Source organism: Dasypus novemcinctus, chromosome 15 (assembly GCF_030445035.2).
Source record: "Dasypus novemcinctus isolate mDasNov1 chromosome 15, mDasNov1.1.hap2, whole genome shotgun sequence".
Lineage (NCBI taxonomy): Eukaryota > Metazoa > Chordata > Mammalia > Cingulata > Dasypodidae > Dasypus > Dasypus novemcinctus.
In genome coordinates this window covers 11,629,714-11,647,154 of record NC_080687.1, presented here as the reverse complement: position 1 = coordinate 11,647,154, position 17,441 = coordinate 11,629,714, and the positions used below count along the sequence as shown (strand labels likewise).

Sequence of the window (17,441 nt, the reverse complement as noted above, 5' to 3'; positions counted from 1 at the left end):
ACCACACAGTTTCTGGTAGAATTGTTTTTTTTTTTTTCTTGTTCATCCTATTATTAAGTATCTATCCCGAATGGAAGATGTTTATTTAAACACATTTTTTTTCTTGTGGTATCTTTCAAAGAGCAGGTTTCAGTGGTCAAAACTCTAGGATGGCTTCAAGTTAATTCATTTTTTTAAAAACTTTTTCTCCAAAGAGATTACAGGCGAGGGCTCTTCTGAGAAGAGAATAGTTTCAGTCTATGATATTTCCTTTCTGGGCTAGCCCTTGCAGAACTGGAAGGTGGGAGCAGGGCCAGTACAATCCTAAAAGGAAATGGGGCTTGTGGTTTAACCGAAAAGTAGACAAGCAAATAAGCGGGAGATGGAAACAATGTTTTTGTCTTGTTACATTTCTAAACCAATGGGCCCTCTTGAATGTTAAGACCTTTTAAGACCTGTTACTGTCATTAACAATCAGATCCCATGAATTTTAAAAAATGCACACTTGACCAACCAAAGGACTAATGCCGTTACTCACACAGGGAAACTGACATTTTTAGTCACTTGAGAGAACATTATTACAACATGCAGAAATCATTAGTACATGTCCTTGGCTATGTCCTTGGAAATTCGAATTAGAGTTTTATGATCTGTCGGTAATTCAAGGTTTTGGCTAGCGTTTTGAGAGAGAGAGAATGAAACACTTTTAAAGGTGACGCCTTGTTTGTCTAGGTGTATCCCGGCGGCTGGCCCTCTCCTCCCAAGCCTCCCACGGCTGCCAGCCCGTCGCCGTCACGGCGGCGCTCGGCTTCCCGCCCGCGGCGGCCTCGGAGTCTGCGCAGGCGCGCTGGGCTCTGCGGTGAGCCGCGCAGGCGCAGCGCAGGCGGGGCGCGGACGTGGGACCCAGGGCGGGGTGGGGGTGGCTGATGCTGAGAAATGGAGCCGCGGCCTCTCGGAAAGCGTGAGGGAAGAACCCGCTTTTCTTAAGTCACAGCCACCGTCTCAGTCAGCCGCTCAGTGACGTGCCGTGGCTGCCTCCCAGAGGTAAAAGTTCGGGGAGCTTCCGAGCTGGACACTAAGCATAGTCATTAAGAACTAAATTATATAATGTAACAAATAAATTACAAGGTCGTAAATACGCAAAACGTATCCCTTCCTTGTTTTAAAACTCCATTTTACTGATATATATGTTCTTCAGGCTATTTAGACTAAAGTAGCTGTAGGGTGGATACTTTCTAATGTCTGTGGCCGTGGCATCAAGTTAATAGCTTGAAATAGACAGTGGTGGGTATTCACACCACAGAAATCAGCAAACACTACACATCAGGGCTGGGTTTATTGTTTCGTTGACTATCTAGTAGACTTAAGAGTGTGATGGGGAAAAAATGTTAATGATGCAAATTAATATGAAGTGTATCATATGCATAGTCGTTAAATAGTGAATAGCTTGAAAATTGAAGATATATTCTTCCAGCGTTTAAAAAGAAATCACTCACGGCACTGATAAAGTTCTGACGTAAGTTTTGGTTGTTTCACTTTCGTGTTACTCTTAAACAGAAATGCCAACAACATATGTTGGAAGTACACTTGCTATTGTTAGGCTATAGAGGCAAGAGTTCAGCAATCAGGGGCTGGAGGCATTCTGTGAGAATCGGTTGGCTATGTGGAATTTAGTTGATTCATATTTGTAAATCTTGTGTCACCTACCTTCTATATCAGAAAATTTATAATGAGCACATGTATTACATCACAAATTCTCCCTCCTAGAGCCCACAGCAAACGAAACTGACAGTAAAGAAGCTAAACCCACAGTAAATGATCATCTAGAAGCCATCGCAAAGCCTGACCAACGTGGACAGCAAAAGCGTGCCTCCCCCCAACTGCAGGAATTCCAGCTCTCCTGGAGCAAACACCACATGCCAGGTCAGACCTTTGGGAAAAAACAGAATTAAAACCCTCAGTCAATTCTAGTCCTGAGCTAATTTTAGCTAGCGGATAACAAACTGTACGGGCTGCTAAGGACTAACTTCTTAGTGCACAAATAAATCCGCATTAGTCCCAAGTAAAAACAAGTCTGCAGGGACCTGCCTGTCATTTGCTTGGCAGGAGGCGGGCTGGGGGTGAGGTTTTTGGCGCTGCTCAGGGCCCTGGGTTGCCTCCCTGACGTCTCACACTTCATTGCTCTCTTCTTCCTGGCAGTCGTTGGGTTTCTGGTTTTCTTCCTTCACTGAGTGCTTTTCTGAGCATTACCAAGCTGGACAAGGCGTTGGAGCCCGCCAGCCCTTGAGCTGCCATCCCTCAGGCCCACCAATTAGTCAGCTACTGCGAGGCCTAATAAATCAGAGCCTTTCTGCAGTTAGCTCGAGGCAAGGCCACCAGGCTGCGGAAGACTTTACTTCCCACCAGTTACTACAAAGGCCCAGCCAGAGAGCCGCATATCGCTCAGATCTCCGCTTTGGAAATCCTGGGTCTGCTTCATCATGTGCTTTAAAGAGCTTATCTCTCTGTTTACTTATTTCCCCGGATGGAAAGACAGGCACAGGATTGGCACAGGGACACAGCTGCACCCGGAACTCACCCAGGAGCTGTCCCTCCTTGGCCTCGGTTTGAGTTTGTTTGGGGGTTAAAGGTTACACTTTTTGAGAAAGGTAGTAAAACATTAATGATGGGTAGAGTTCTTTCCCTCTCACTCCAGAAGTGGACTGGGTGATCCTGTTTGCTCTATGAAGTGAACTGTGTTTGCTAAGGGTAATTTGGAATTGTCAGAGCAAATGCCCTCCTTGGTTTCCTCCTGCCACGGGGGCCACAGTTGTTGCGGTAAGTGTGGCCAAGCATATCAGGTGGCTGGAAGCAGCCTCAGCATCCCCAAGACCCACTTTTAAATCCAGGCCCCCCAGTGGGGACACATGATACATATTTTAGGAGATTAAAGATGGATTACCTAAGAGGTTACTTGCCAAACAGACTTCCCCAGAGCCTGTACTTATCTGCAAACATGGTGTCTAATGTATGTGTGCAAATGCATAGTTGAAAGCTGGCAAGTCTGACAGAGGTTGATCATTGAAGATTCTGATTTTCTTTCTGTCACTGGCCCCCGGACTCCTGGGGGATCTTGGACCAGGCTTCAGATCCTACATCTAAAAGTGATATATTCATTTGGTTTATGTCCATCTTCTCCTGCTAGAAGAGAAACTCCATGCAAGCAGGGCTTCCTGCTGTTTTGTTCAATGCTGTCTTGTGACTGCTCATAGCAATGCCTGATACATAGCATGAATTAAGTATTTGTTGAAAGAAGGAACGAATCCTACCTACCCAGTACTTTCTACCCACTTGCCTTCTTGGCACATGTGGCCTCGCTGGAGAGACCTGGATGTTACATAGCATACCTGAAACAATTAGACAACAGGCCAAGACAAGCAGAACCTGGGGTTAACACATGTGGAAGGCTAGCAAGCCGTGGCAGGAAGTCAGACGGCTCAGTGGTCCCTGGAGTTGGTGACTGGAGTTGGGCAGGTGCCTCTGTGTCCCCTGGGGAAAGATGGGGTTGGCGTGGGAATGGGGACTGGACAAGTGTGGAGGGTGGGGACATACTAGGTGAAGGACAGTTTTAAAAGTGAAACTGGGGAAACGGACTTTGGCCCAGTGGTTAGGGCGTCCGTCTACCACATGGGAGGTCTGCGGTTCAAACCCCGGGCCTCCTTGACCCGTGTGGAGCTGGCCACGCGCAGTGCTGATGCGCGCAAGGAGTGCCATGCCACACAAGGGTGTCTCTCGCGTGGGGGAGCCCCACGCGCAAGGAGTGCGCCCGTGAGGAAAGCCGCCCAGCGTGAAAAGAAAGTGCAGCCTGCCCAGGAATGGCGCCGCCCACACTTCCTGTGCCGCTGACGACAACAGAAGCGGACAAAGAAACAAGACGCAGCAAATAGACACCAAGAACAGACAACCAGGGGAGGGGGGGAAATTAAATAAATAAATAAATCTTTAAAAAAAAAAAAAAAAGTGAAACTGAATTCTGCCCTAGCAGACTCCAGGGGCATGCCCAAAGCCATTCGTAGCAGAATACCCTACCCTGGGCTGGATTTGGGGCCATCACTTAGAACCTGGAAATGTCTACACCATGCTGAGACTCATCAGTACATTGGTTTGAGGCCTTGAGCTTGGCTTTCATTAATATAGGCCACTAAAGGGCTCATTCTCCAAATGCTAGGCAGGCTGCTGCTGAGGCATTACTCAAATCAGTGGAAGTTCCTAGAGGATGCTGACAGATGTCTGGTGGAGTGATTAAAAAACAAACAAAACCTTAAAAACCATCACATTTTTGACACATATCTCTTACAATGAGTGTTCAAGAGGGGAGGTTCCACTGAGCTCAGGTAGAAGGCAATTTGTTCATTCGAAGGCTGAAGTGTGTATCCAGAGAAGGTACATTTGCATCACCAGTTACACCTGATGCAACTCAACAGAGCTTTTCATTGCTGTTCAAGCTGTTTGTCACAAGTCCTGTGTAATGCAGGTGACAATAGCACTCGGAGGAGTAGACAATCCATACCGAGGGAGGGGCTCTCGGCAATCTTGGGAAGTCTTGGGAAGTTTCTCCTGGACCCCTGGAGGTAAGGCTCTATGTGGTCTTATAGTGCTCAGTCGTTGCTGTTGCCATTTGCAATGTGATAGGAGGCTCGCATGAAATGACTCATTTTTCCAGGAGAAGCAACACATACACTGTGAGTATGCACACTGCCATCCTAAAGCCTTGTGTTATCTTGATGAATTAGGTTTACCTTGATATAGAGAGTGTGGCTGCACAGCAATTGACAGCATCCAAGTGTGGTCTGACTCATTTCCTATTATTTTCTAACAATATAAAAATCCAAACCAAATAACTGAGGCAAATAATAAATCCATTCAGGGTCCTGATTATCTAATCTGGTCATTTGCTTTAATCAAGTCACAAAATGTTGATCAAATTTGGATATGATTATATGCCTATAAAGATAACCAAGAAGCTGATGTAATTGTCAGCCAAAGTATTTTCAGACAATAGCTAGCATTACAACACGCCAATTACATTTTTATCAGGCAGTTAAGTTAATTACCTGTGGTAAATGTGTTAGTGGAACAAGTGTAGATTGCTGTAAACATTTGCTGACCACTTTAGAATGCTGCCCGACCATATGGGAGGAATTAAGGGTACAATAGTATGCAGATGTATTTACACCTGCTAATGATGTCTGATAAAATCCAATAAAGTATTTATGTTGAAAGATGTGCGACTTCTTTCCACCACAAGGTGGCTCTGTGTGGTTTCTTTTCAAGAGCAACACGGGCTTCAGAGCACATTCACACTTGTGAGGCAGGGCAATGGTTCCATCAAAATTGGACAGTCAACTTGAAGCCTCCCTTCCTTCTGAGTGAAACTCTCTCCTCCTCTCCTCTCCCCCAAGCATCCAGCGCCCTACAGTTCCCCCATCCAAGATTAACTACGTCTAGATCCTGGCCCTGAGGCAGGAAGAGCTTCCAGGCAGGAGGCTGGGTCCGTGGAAGTCAGTGAGAAAGCACGCGATGAATTATGGCGATGATATCAACTCCACACTGCTTCCGCTTCTCCTCAAGGGTGCCCCGCCTGAAATCCTGTCCAGCATTGAATGGTGGTCAAGCTTCATATAGCTTTAACACGACTTCTTTGCTTTGGTTCTTTATGTTAAGATAATCCCTCTTCCAACTCTCCCAAATTTGCTTTCAGTTAGGACTAAATTAGTCTTATTCACATTCCTCCACATACCATTCCTACCTGTTACCAACTTCTATCTGTCCTTTTGAGGAAATCTGTGGATTTAGGTCATTTTCTCCCTTTTCTTTTTCTACCAGCCTATAAGTCTCCAAAATAGTTTCACCGCCTTTGTCCCCTCCAATTGCTTACCTGTATTAACTCATTTAGGTCTCTTCTTGTCTCCTTGATACCGCAGAATCAGTTACCATTCCAACACTGCACTTTCCAGAGTCCAGATTTTTGTTGCTTCACTCTCATCTTGTGTTCTGTCTTTCTGGGTTGTGCCTTTTGAAAAACATCTTTACCGTCATTTCACTGGGGTTTCAGAAGGAAGCAGAAGTAAATGCTTGTGTTCAATCCACCCTCTTCAGAAAGAAGCCAAATGAGCCCTATGCATGCAATACGTCACTCTTCACAATATGTACTGTTATGTCCTCATTTTTTTTATGAGAAAAAAATTTGCTCAGAGTCACACTGGCGGCAGTATGGTGGACTGAGAGCAAACTTCCAGCCTGTCCAGCTCCAGCATTTATCCTGCCTTCCTCTAGAAAAGTGTAAAAACTGCAGACAGTTACTTGGTAAGGAGGGACTTTATTCAAGAGTTACTGAGAGGAGGGCAGGGAGCATTGCAATAAGGGAGAGAGGTCAGAATGAAAGAGGCAAGAGCAGGTTAGTGAAGAAGTAGGGGAGGATGTTAGGAGTGGTCAAGCCCTAGGGTGGGCCGATCCCGTGGTGTGATCTCGTGAGCTGGATGGAAGGTCTGAGGAACACGTTCCATCTGGCTTCTATAAGGGCGGGTGCCTAGGGTGAGGAAGCACCCTGTCTAAGGGCTGAGCAGGTCAAGGGGACGGCAAAGCCGTGCCAGTAGTAAGTGGTTCTCTCCAACACAAAAGGAAGGGGAATTTCTTTGACCTTTACTGTTTTCCAAGAATGGGGCTCAGGTAATGTCCGACATTGTCAGTTCCTCCTATTGATCAAGACAAATGATATTCATTCATCGCTGAGCGATTCAGAGGCATCCTAGATGTGACTGGGGTGAAGCAGGGTCTAAGAAGTCATCTCCGAAGGTTCTTGTTGTCATTGTTCCTACAAAATCTGTTGAACCAAATGTTGAACATATTGTTGGAGGGACTGAGAGACCAGGTGCCTGACAAGAGAAAATATAATGCAGAGAATAATTAGTAAATGCTAAATAAGGAAAGCAAACCAAGACGTAAGGCCTGAAGGAAGCCAACTGAGAGGCACGTGGGACACTGGTGCTGATGCATCTTTAGATGGTGGAATGAGGACAGCAGTGGTGATAACACAAATTGCTCGGTTTGCAGTCTGAATATTTTTTGTGATGGCATAGACATCAGAGAACTTTCGGGGAAAATATGGCCCAAAGCCACATCTGGCCACTGCATAATTTCCCCTGAGAAGACAGAATCACGTTCAATGCCAGACAGCTGTGAAGAAGCGTTCACTGGAACACCTGTCATTCTCTGGTGATGACGCTGGTGGTTTGGGTGATAACTGTTCACAGTCCAAGTTACCTCTTAGAGCAAAGCATGGAGAATTTGGGGGTTTCTGTGAACTTCCTGAGTGCCCCACACATAGGCAGCTCCAGGCAAGAAAGTTGCCCATGTATCGTGCACAGAGATGGTTACTCCTCCAGTTTAATTCCCAATCATTTGACTTCATGTTTCAGAGCTCTTCTGAACCAGGAGAGAAGAGAGAGTCACAAACTTCTTTAGAAGCTGGAATCTGACTCTTGAGCTTTCCACTAAAATACACAGTGGTTTTTGTAGATTGCTTAAGTCATTTCAGACTAGAAAAACCTAAGTCAGAGGAAACAGAAAAATGAAGATGAGAGAAAAAGGCAGCCTGGGTAAAGATGTGGTAAGGACCAATAAGGTTAGAAAGCAGGATTCAGTCCAATTAGCAGAGAGACCCCAATAAGCCTGGTGTCCACAGACAAGTCGGTGTTATTGGGAGCTGTCCAGGGAACATGGGAATAATTCTTGAATGATTCAGTCTGTTCAACCTCTGGAGAAGCAGCTTAGGGTACCGTTACTTCCAAGGATGGATCTGCAGATGTAGATTCTGAGAAAAAGGGTGTCCAACTATCAACAAGTCTAGAAATGGAGGGGAAGGGGTTTGCTGCTCTTTGGGGAATGGTGCCAGAATTCTGATGGGTCATTAAAATTGGAAAGCCAGGAGATACTAAGATTTGATAACTGAGTAAGTGGTAATCCCAGTCTATGAAAGACCATTAGTGAAATCATGATTGAAACAGGTTTCCACGAACTGAGAGACAGGGATGTTTAAAAGAGCCAGTCCCTCTTGGAGTTTGCGGGTGTGATCATGGACTGGTTGATCTAAGAACAGTGTGAAGGCAGAATACCAGGTCTACAGAGTCTTTTTTTGCAGACAGGGGAATGGGTACTTGCGGAAAGCTGGACAATTCCAATGGGAAAAGAGGTCACAATCAACAATTGGAGGTAAGACTTTGGGCCCTTAACTCCCAGTCTCTTTCTCCACAAAGCTTCTGGAATAATAGTAGCCAAAGCATGCTGTCTGCAGAAACCTGGGGAATGTGACCAGGCAAAAAGGAAAGACCTAAAGACACTGGGGCTCCCCAGTGCAGTGGCCCAGCTTCCAGTCCCCACGCAAGTGCACAGGGCTCCAATGGGTGTTTAATCTTAAATCTGAGACTCTTCAATATGAGAAGGCTGGTGTGTGTGTGTGTGTGTGTGTGTGTGTGTGTGTGTGTGTGACAGAGAGAGAGAGAGAGAGAGAGAGAGAGAGAGAGAGAGAGAGAGAGAGAGAGAGAGAGAGAGAACTGAATTCTCCTACTCCACAACAGAAAACCAATACAAAATGCCTAAAACAGAAGTATCAGAAGCAGCACTAGAAGAATCTATTTAGAAATGTAAAGGAAAATACCAAAAGAAAAAAATAAGCTAAAATGAATGTAAAATGGTAGCTTCTGGAGAAAAAGAAATTGGAAGGGGCTGGAAGAGGTAGAGGAATATTGGTTTTCATAATAAACCTTATTAAGTAATTTGACTCTGGGTTCCTTAGAAGCAGAATCTAAGCCCAGGATTTGTGTGCAGGCAGTTTACTAAGGAAGTGAGTGCTCCCTGGAGGGAACTGCTCAGGAGTGGGGGGCTCAGGACCCGGGCGGGAGCAAAGCTCCTGGCAGAGTTGCTGGGGACTCCCACCTCAGCCTCTGGCTAAGGGCTGAGGAGGGGGCCAACTCTAGGCACCCAAGACCCTTTCACCCGCCTAGGGGGAGGCGCCTGTAGCCTGAGGGGACACCTCTGCTAGAGTCATAGGTGTGGGCCATAGAGCAGGGGCTCCCAGAAGGGAGGTGGCAGTGATAAGCGTCAGAAATGTAAACGGATCTGAGGAGAGCTGGCTGTGTCTTTAAGTATCACCTGGAGTTCCAAACTCAAGTTCTCAAATTTCTGTCTCAACCAGACTCTTCCAGACTTGCACATCAGCCACAATGGATAAGAAGCCCACCTTGCACACCACAGGTGGGCTCCTAGAGGTCTGTGGTGGAAGGTTTTGACAACACTTTGTGGGAATATTTGTGCTCCCCCTCCCCCAGGTATCAAAGCAATGCAGTGTGTATCTTCCAACAGCCAGAGGAATCATTTTGGGGGAGAGGAAACTTTGAATGAAACCCCAAATTTTTTTCCACATTTGGTAGAGGAAATATCCATTGAAATTTGTTCCAATGGAGAACAGCATGAGAAAAGGTCTGGAAAAGAGAGAAGCCTACTGGAATATTTCATCCCATTCCAGCTGCAAGTGGGTGAAGGCATTTTCCATTTCCAGATCCTTTCTCTGCCTGGAAGTAGGGAGGAGACAGGACACGTAGACAGAGGAGTCAGCAGCTGTTTTCTCCATCTGCTCAAACCCTATTTTAGGAGACTAACAAGATAAGCTGTTTTCTCCTCTTTATTGGTAAGTGGATGTTAACAGAGGTCCTTTTAGACTCTGGGGGTGGCTTGTTTCATAACATAAATTAGAAAAATGGGTTTCCAGGATACATCCAGCAAGTTCTCAAACACTGTCCTAGTTGTCCCAAGAACCCTTCCATTCTCCATCCCCTTTCCACACAGCTCTCCACCATGAAGGAAGCTGGTCCCAAAGACCAGCAGAAAGGAATGAACGGAATGGACTGCCTTTGTCTTGCACGGCCAGTCAGATCAACATAGAGCCTGGGGATCTTCTGGACATGGGCTTTGGGGTAAGACAAACCCATATCTGGGAAGCTCTAAGGGAGAAAGAACCTACCTCAAGTTTAAAATATTTGGGAAGCAGACTTGGCCCAATGGATAGGGCATCCACCTACCACATGGGAGGTCTGCAGTTCAAACCTTGGGCCTCCTTGACCTGTGTGGAGCTGGCCCATGCACAGTGCTGATGTGCGCAAGGAGTGCCATGCCACACAGCGGTGTCCCCCGCGTAGGGGAGCCCCACGCGCGAGGCTGTAGGGAGAGCCGCCCAGGGTGAAAGAAAGTGCAGCCTGCCCAAGAATGATGACACAACAAAAAGAAACACAGATTCCTGGTGCCACTGATAAGAATAGAAGTGGTCACAAAAGAACATACAACGAGTGGACAGAGAGCAGACAGGGGTGGGGGGGGAGGGGAAGGGGAGAGAAAAAAACTGATTTTTTCCTCTGGGTATATTAGATTATATTGGATTCATACGTTTACTTGATTAAGTAATTATGTAAACCTCTAGTGCCATAGGGCATCCCCACCAAAGGGTGGGGACTCACAGATAAAAGGCATGGCAAAGGACAGAGTTAAGGGTTTTTGATATTGGAGTTTTGATGTTGGACTTTGATGCTGAAGCCTTAAGCTGGAGCCCAGGAAGTAAGCTCACAGAGGAAACAGAAGCCAGCCCCAGGAATAGAGAAACTCTGAGCCCAGGAAAAAGAAGCCTGAGGAATGGAGGAACCCAGGAAGCCTGAACCCTCACAGACATTGGCAGCCATCTTGGTCCAACATGTGGAAATAGACTTTGGTGAGGGAAGTAAATTATGCTTTATAGTCTGGTATTTGTAAGCTCCTTCCCCAAATAAACACCCTTTATAAAAACCAACTAATTTCTGATATTTTGCATCAGCACCCATTTGGCTGACTAATACATCCTGTTCGGAGTTCATAGATCATATTGGATGAGTATGTTCTTGTCTTTTGTTAAATTTGGGAAAATTTCAGCCATTATTTCTTTGAATATTCTCTCTGCACCTTCCTATCTTCTCCTCTGGGACTCCCACAGTGTGTCTATTGCTATGCTTGACGGTGTCCCACAAGATCCCCAGGCTCCATTCACTTCTCTTCATTCTTTTTTCTTTCTGCTCCTCAGACTCAATGATTTCAATTGTCTTATCTTCAAATTCACTGGTCCTTTCTTCTGCCAGTTTCAGTCTGCAGTTGAACCCTTCCTTCTAGGGAAATTTTTACTTCTGTTAATTGAGGCTTTCAGCTCTGTTTGATTCCTTTTCAAGATTTCTTTTTATTGATATTTTCTTTGTGTTCATCTATAAGTTTCCTAATGCCCTTTAGTTCTTTGCCCATATTTTCCTTTAGTTCTTTGAGCATATTTAGCACCATTTTAAAAAGTCTTTGTGTGATATGTCCCAAGTCTGGTCCCACTCACCAATGGTCTCTAATGCTTTAATCTTCTTATTGACATGGGCCACTGCTTCCTGTTTCTTTGTGTGCTTTGTTTTCTTTTGTCAAACCTGGACATTTTGATATTTTAACATGTTATGACTGGAATTTAGACTCTGAGGTGTCTGTTCCTTAAGCTTGTATCCAACTAGTGTTATGACAGAGCTTACCTTGAATTCCAGAAGCTAACAACAACAAAAAATGAAAAAAGAAAATGCCTTTCCCAGTCATTGCTGGATTTGCCTGTGTGGGTTCTCTCCTTTATAGCTTTACTATACAGTGAGTTTATAGAATAGCTCAAGGCAAAAGCTCAGGGTCCTCCCTGGTCCTTTCTGCACATGCCTCTTGACCTGGGCATGCACACATGGCCCTAGGAATTCCCCAATTTACATGAATCCAAATGTCCCCTCTTTCCTAGGAAATGGTATTTCCTTATGGACCCAGGCATTGCACTATATGTCCCACAGCCAGCAATCCTTTGCCCCAGGTAGCTACTATGTTCTCCAGCTATGTTCCGGAGGAGAACACTGTGAGCTGCATCTAAATGCAGGGCAAGTTCTGGAGGGGTGAGCCCATGATGAGTATCTTGGTTTAGTTCCTTAGGCTACCACCAGACAGACTGGCCCAGCCATACATGTACCCTAGAAAGCACACAAAGTTTGCTCTGACCTCATTGGGAGCAGGGACTCATTCTGGTTCCACACCAACCAAGTGAAGAGATCAGAGATGGGACAGAAAGGATGCTAGAGATATTACCATTTTTGTGTGTGTGTTTTTTAAGTTGTTTTTTTCTTGATCCCATGCTCACCTTACTGCAATCCTTTATTGTTTTCTGGTGATTTGAGAAAGACCTTTCTGCCAGTCCTTGCTGGTTTGTTCAAATGTTCTGTGAGTTGATGAGGCCTGGAGCATCTCACTCTACCATCTTGATCTGGGTGGTCAGAATTTCATTTTTTTATGACTGAATAATATTCCGTTGTATGGATATATCATTTTGTTTATCCATCCAGCTGTTGATGGTCACTTGGATTGTTTTCACCTTTTGGCTATTATAAATAAGGTTACCATGAACATTGGTGTACACATATCTGTTTCAATTCTTTGAGGGAACATACCTAGAAGTGGGATTGTTGGGTCATATGGTAGTTTCATGTTTATGCTTTTGTGGCATAAATGTTTTCTGATATCATCAAGAAGATTTAAAAACTGACATGCTGCTGCACTGTGCTATAAAGAAAGCAGCAAAAATGATTCTCTAGCCTTCAGAACAGTGGAGATTTCACTCTAAAATGGAATGATGTAGTTAAGAAATAAACACCTCCATTTATATTAGTAAGGGGAACACTTAACACATTCACATAAAACCCACATATGTGGAGACAAAATGAGGGCATAAGAGGGTTGGGGCCTTGGGGATGATGGACAGGTAGTGAGGTCCATTAGACAGAGTCAACAGAAGCATCAGCCCTGCCCTGGCACCAGTCAGCAGCCAGTCTGTAGGAGATGCTTCCTCCTCATCTATGGGTAGGGACAGTAATATCCACTTCACAAACTTCGAGGGAGTGCGGGCAGCGGCGGGCCTCCGGGAGGGTCGGCGGTTGGCCGGGCGGGCTCTCCGGACAGGGGCTGCCTCGCAGTCGAAGGAGAGGAGGGGGTTCGGCACGAAGCCGTTGGGCCCTCGCTCTCTCCGCTCAGGCACGGGGGACGCGCGGTGCAAGCAAGAACACCACGGAGACAAGGTCTAGGCACAAGTCTACTTTATTGTTGAAGGGGACATAGTTTTATAGGGTCTAGGGATACGTAAAGGGACTTGATTGGTGCCGGCGGGTGCTGTTGCTTGTGTAGGCGGTTACTGGACAGTAAGCTGGCTAAGAGGTTAGGAGCAAGGAAGGGGAAGGGGAAAGTGTGGGCTGTCTAGATAACGGCTAGGCGGAAGACAGAGAAGGGGAGAAGGAGGGGCAGCGCCGGCTGCCAATACTGGGCGGGAAGGAGACAGGGACAAGGGAGGACCAAATGAGAAGATATATTTCAAGAATTGGGCAAAAATGGACAAAAATGACTGGGGAGCAAAGGGGATTCTTGTACTTCAAGGCCAAGTCATACAAAACTGGGGACTGGTGAAGCATGTGAGAGAATTAAACAAAAGATCACTGGTGTGCTAGGAAATAATAAAGTCTTTTGTTGACTTCCAAGATTAATGTTTCCTAAAAGATCTTATCAGGACCAATAAATGTTTGTTCAAGGAAAATGCCCCCAACCTGCCACTACTACTCCTGCTGCTTCATAACAGTAAAATGTTATGGTAAAAAATGTATTGATTCAGTCAGGAAATATTTCTTGTCACTGACTGCATGCCAGATAGTATGCTAGATGCTGAGAAATCAGTGGTGAGGGAGATACACTGTGGTCCTGTCCCTTAAGAGCTGGGCACTATCAGGAAAGAGTAATCCAACAACTGCAAAGTGCCTTAAGAGAAGAGCAGGGTAGGCAGGGAGCCTGGCTTGCTGGGGCCGTCCAAGAAAGGGAGCCCCCTAGGCTGTCACCTAGGAGTTGACACAAGCCAAGAAAAATCTACGGAAGGTCTGAAGGTGAATGAGAGATGGGAATAGCTGAGTACTTGAAAGATTTAGCATGGTCACACAGAAGGGAGCGGACTTGGCCGGAAATGACGAAAACAGAGCAGGAAGTGGTGAGAAGCGGGCAGGAAGAAGTAAGAAACAGGGCTGGGAATGATACCAGCTCTTCTGAGTCCTTGCAGGGGTGAGAAAGGAATTGGTACCCTATCGGAAGGGACATGGGACGCCAGAGACGACTGACATTTCCAAGGATCCCGTAGGGGACTGGATTGGAAGACGGTTAGCCTGGATACACCGCACCAGGTAGACCCAAGAGGACGATGGCGGTTGGGACCGAGATGGAGGCAGCAGAAGGGAAGAGAAATGAAAGGATTCTATCTGTGAAGTGAACCAAGAAGCCCTTCAGAAACAGGGCAAGGACTCCCTAAAGGAGTCATGCCCCTTCTGCCTGGGTATTTCTGATGGCTCCACAAAAAAAGCTGGCAGAAAGAAATGATCAATATAAAAAATCTTGTCTGTGCTGTAGATGAAAATGCTGTGCACATTCCAGCGTCTGACCCTGTGGGTAATCAGAGAGCAATTAGGCCTCGCAAACTAGATGGAATCTGGCTAATCCAGGCAGAAATGGACTTGAAGTGGATGGGAGTGATTATGCACAGGCCCCTGGTGGTACCGTGCCCGGGCAATTACAGCTGTAGGGAAATGTGATGAGCAGACCAAGTCAGAGCAGGGCTAATTAGAGCCAGGTTGGAATTGCATGAAGAGCTGAAAACAAGAAGGCAATTGGTAACCATGTATAAACGCTGTCCAGATGAACGAACATCTAGGGGAACATTCAAAGAACAGATGCTGAGAGGATGAGGAAACTGCTGGCAAAGTGCTGCTGGGAGTGAGGACAAGGACAGAGGTGCTAGTCTGGGGGACCTGTCCTTCCTGGGTGATCAGGCAGTGATTCCTAAGGGCTTCCTGAGGAACTGCAGCAATACTGAGAAAGTGACTCAGGCCTGAGAATCAAGGGATACCCTCTTTCTTGCTCAATCCAGAAGCAAAGTAGAGGGAATTTTTCTTACCTGTGCGGCCTTCCAGTTTGTTCTGGGCTGACCTTGGTCAAAGTAATAGTCCTCATCCATTCATTCTCCTTTCATGTGGGCCAATATTTGAGAACCTGGTGTAATAGCTTAGAGATGTAGGGCACTTCCCAGTGGACAAAGGTGTGCGCACAGATCATGATAAGGTTGGTGAGGAGCGAGACCAGACCCTTCCTCTGGGCCAGTACTGTGCTATGTGCATCATTACATGAGTTTTCTCATTTAATCCTCACCACCTGTGAGGTAGGAACTATTATCCTCAATTGACCGATGAGGAAACTGAGGTACAGTGAGGTTAAATAACTTACCAGGAACTCATCTGGTGTCCACAACAACTCTGAGAAGAAGGCAGGCAGGGTCTCCTTTCTTCTACAGATGAGGCAACTCATATGGAGAAGAGCTGCCTAAAGTCATACTCAAGTAATTAGAGGGAAGTGGGGCCCAATTCAAAGATCTTTCTACCAAACATACCGTCTATAAAAGTAGAAACAGAGTCGGTGGATCTGCTTCTTTCAGTTAAAGGCAATTTCAAAAATGATGCCCTGGTTGTTTGACCTATAAGGACAATGGTCCTCGCTAACCACTGTGACTGTGCTGGACCAATCAGGAGGAAGTTAACATTGGAGGAGAAGAATAAAATTTGGATAAAAGGGACCATGCAGTGAAGATGTTCCAGAGAAGTCCACATTTGAGATATCTTGTCCACTTACTACCACAACCACATTCATTCCTGTCACACTATGTATCTGATTTTTGATTAGGAAAAAAAACTTGTAAAATGACTGGAATCATGGCAGACCATGGGAATTAGAAGAGCAGAACTTTCTTTGGATGTGCTGAAGATGGGGAACTTCAACAGTGACCCCCTAATTCAATAAAGGAAAGGAAGTAAGAGAAGGGAAGAAGTCAGAGGTGCAGTCAGATCTGTGTCCTGAGCAGCTGGGCAGATGGAGGCACAACTCACAGAAGCTGGAGTAGAGGTTGGGGATGAGTATGCTGAGGATGAGGGTGTGTGAGTACTAAATGAGTACTCACACCGGGTATGATAATAGAATTAGAATAATAGTAAGAGAAATGTATATACCTATGTATATGTAGGTATGTATTTATATGTATATGGATTTGTGTAATCACATAATTAATGTCAAATATTCTCAGCAAATGAGATGATGTGTAGAACTGCTTTAAAATATTTCAGAAAAGAAAGGACAGGAGCAGTTGGGAACGGAGGCAGTAGGATGAAACAAGAATGGCAAAAAATAGATAACGATTGAAGATGGGTAATGGGTCCACAGGAGTTCATTACACTTTTTGCGCTATTTTTGTATGTGCTTAAAATTTTAATCTAATACTGCTGCTGCTAATGATAAAGTGTGAACAGGCAGACGGGAAGGAGAACCAGCACAGACTTCTTTTCAGTAACTTCCTGTGAAGGTAAAGGAGGGAGATCAAGCAATGGATAGGAGAGTTGCAAAGATAGAAAAGGGAGTTTGTGTATATATATATATATATATATTTTTAAGATGGGAGAAACTTGAGCATGTTTCTTGGTTGTGGGGAAGTTCCAGCAAAAAGGGTGTATCAGCTGCTACTGCCACAAAATTGTCAAATAATAAATTACCCTAAAACTCAATGGCTTAAAATCATTTATTGTCATGGATCTGCAAATTGGCTGATGGTCAGCTGATACTCAACTGATATATGCTGAGTTCAGTTGGGATGATTCAGCTTTGCTCATGTCCCCCCTCTTCCTGGGACAGGTTCATCTAGAAATGTCCTCCTTGTGGCAATTAAAGAGGCACAAGGGAGCAACATACAAGATCTCTTGTGGTATAACCTTAGGATTGTCACTTCCAACTCATTATTTTGGCCAAATCAAGTCACATGGCTGAACTCAGAGACAAGGGGTGACAAAATATATGTCTTCCTCCTTTATGGGAGGAACAGTCACATGGCAAAGGGTGGATGAAACACCAATCAGTGTCAATGCAATTTACTAGCGAGAACAAGCACCCTGAAGCTCTGTGTATGATTCCCTTTTGGCTTGACCTAAGTGACCCACAGTCTTGACCCCTCCAGGTTGAAGCTCTTTGGGCCTGAGGAAGAGCTTGAACCCCAGGCAGGCCAAAGATTCTCTTCCAGGAGTCATTAGCTAGGGGGAGCCTAGGGGACAGATGATGTAGAGTCTGGGATGTTTGGATTGAACCAAAGCCCTGGGAAAACCAGTCACAAGGGCAGAAACTATATAGAAGCTGATCTTCAGAGCAAAGAATGGAAGGACAGCAGAACTGGGACAATGAAGACCTAAGTGACACACACACATGCATGCACATACGCATGCACACACGCA

At 45.5% G+C, this 17,441-nt stretch overlaps 1 long non-coding RNA gene across 3 annotated transcripts; it reads left to right on the top strand.

Moving 5' to 3' along the window:
- The first annotated feature begins 845 nt into the window (after nt 1-845).
- On the top strand, nt 846-10,852 carry LOC131273574 (uncharacterized). 3 transcript variants are annotated; one of them, XR_011645791.1, is made up of 7 exons: nt 846-1,023; nt 1,747-1,902; nt 8,159-8,229; nt 9,212-9,270; nt 9,667-9,703; nt 9,862-9,989; nt 10,603-10,852. It is a non-coding gene; the product is annotated as an uncharacterized lncRNA (long non-coding RNA). The 3 variants fall into 3 exon arrangements; XR_011645792.1 differs by lacking the exon at nt 9,667-9,703; XR_011645790.1 differs by lacking the exons at nt 9,212-9,270; nt 9,667-9,703.
- The last annotated feature ends 6,589 nt before the right edge of the window (nt 10,853-17,441 follow it).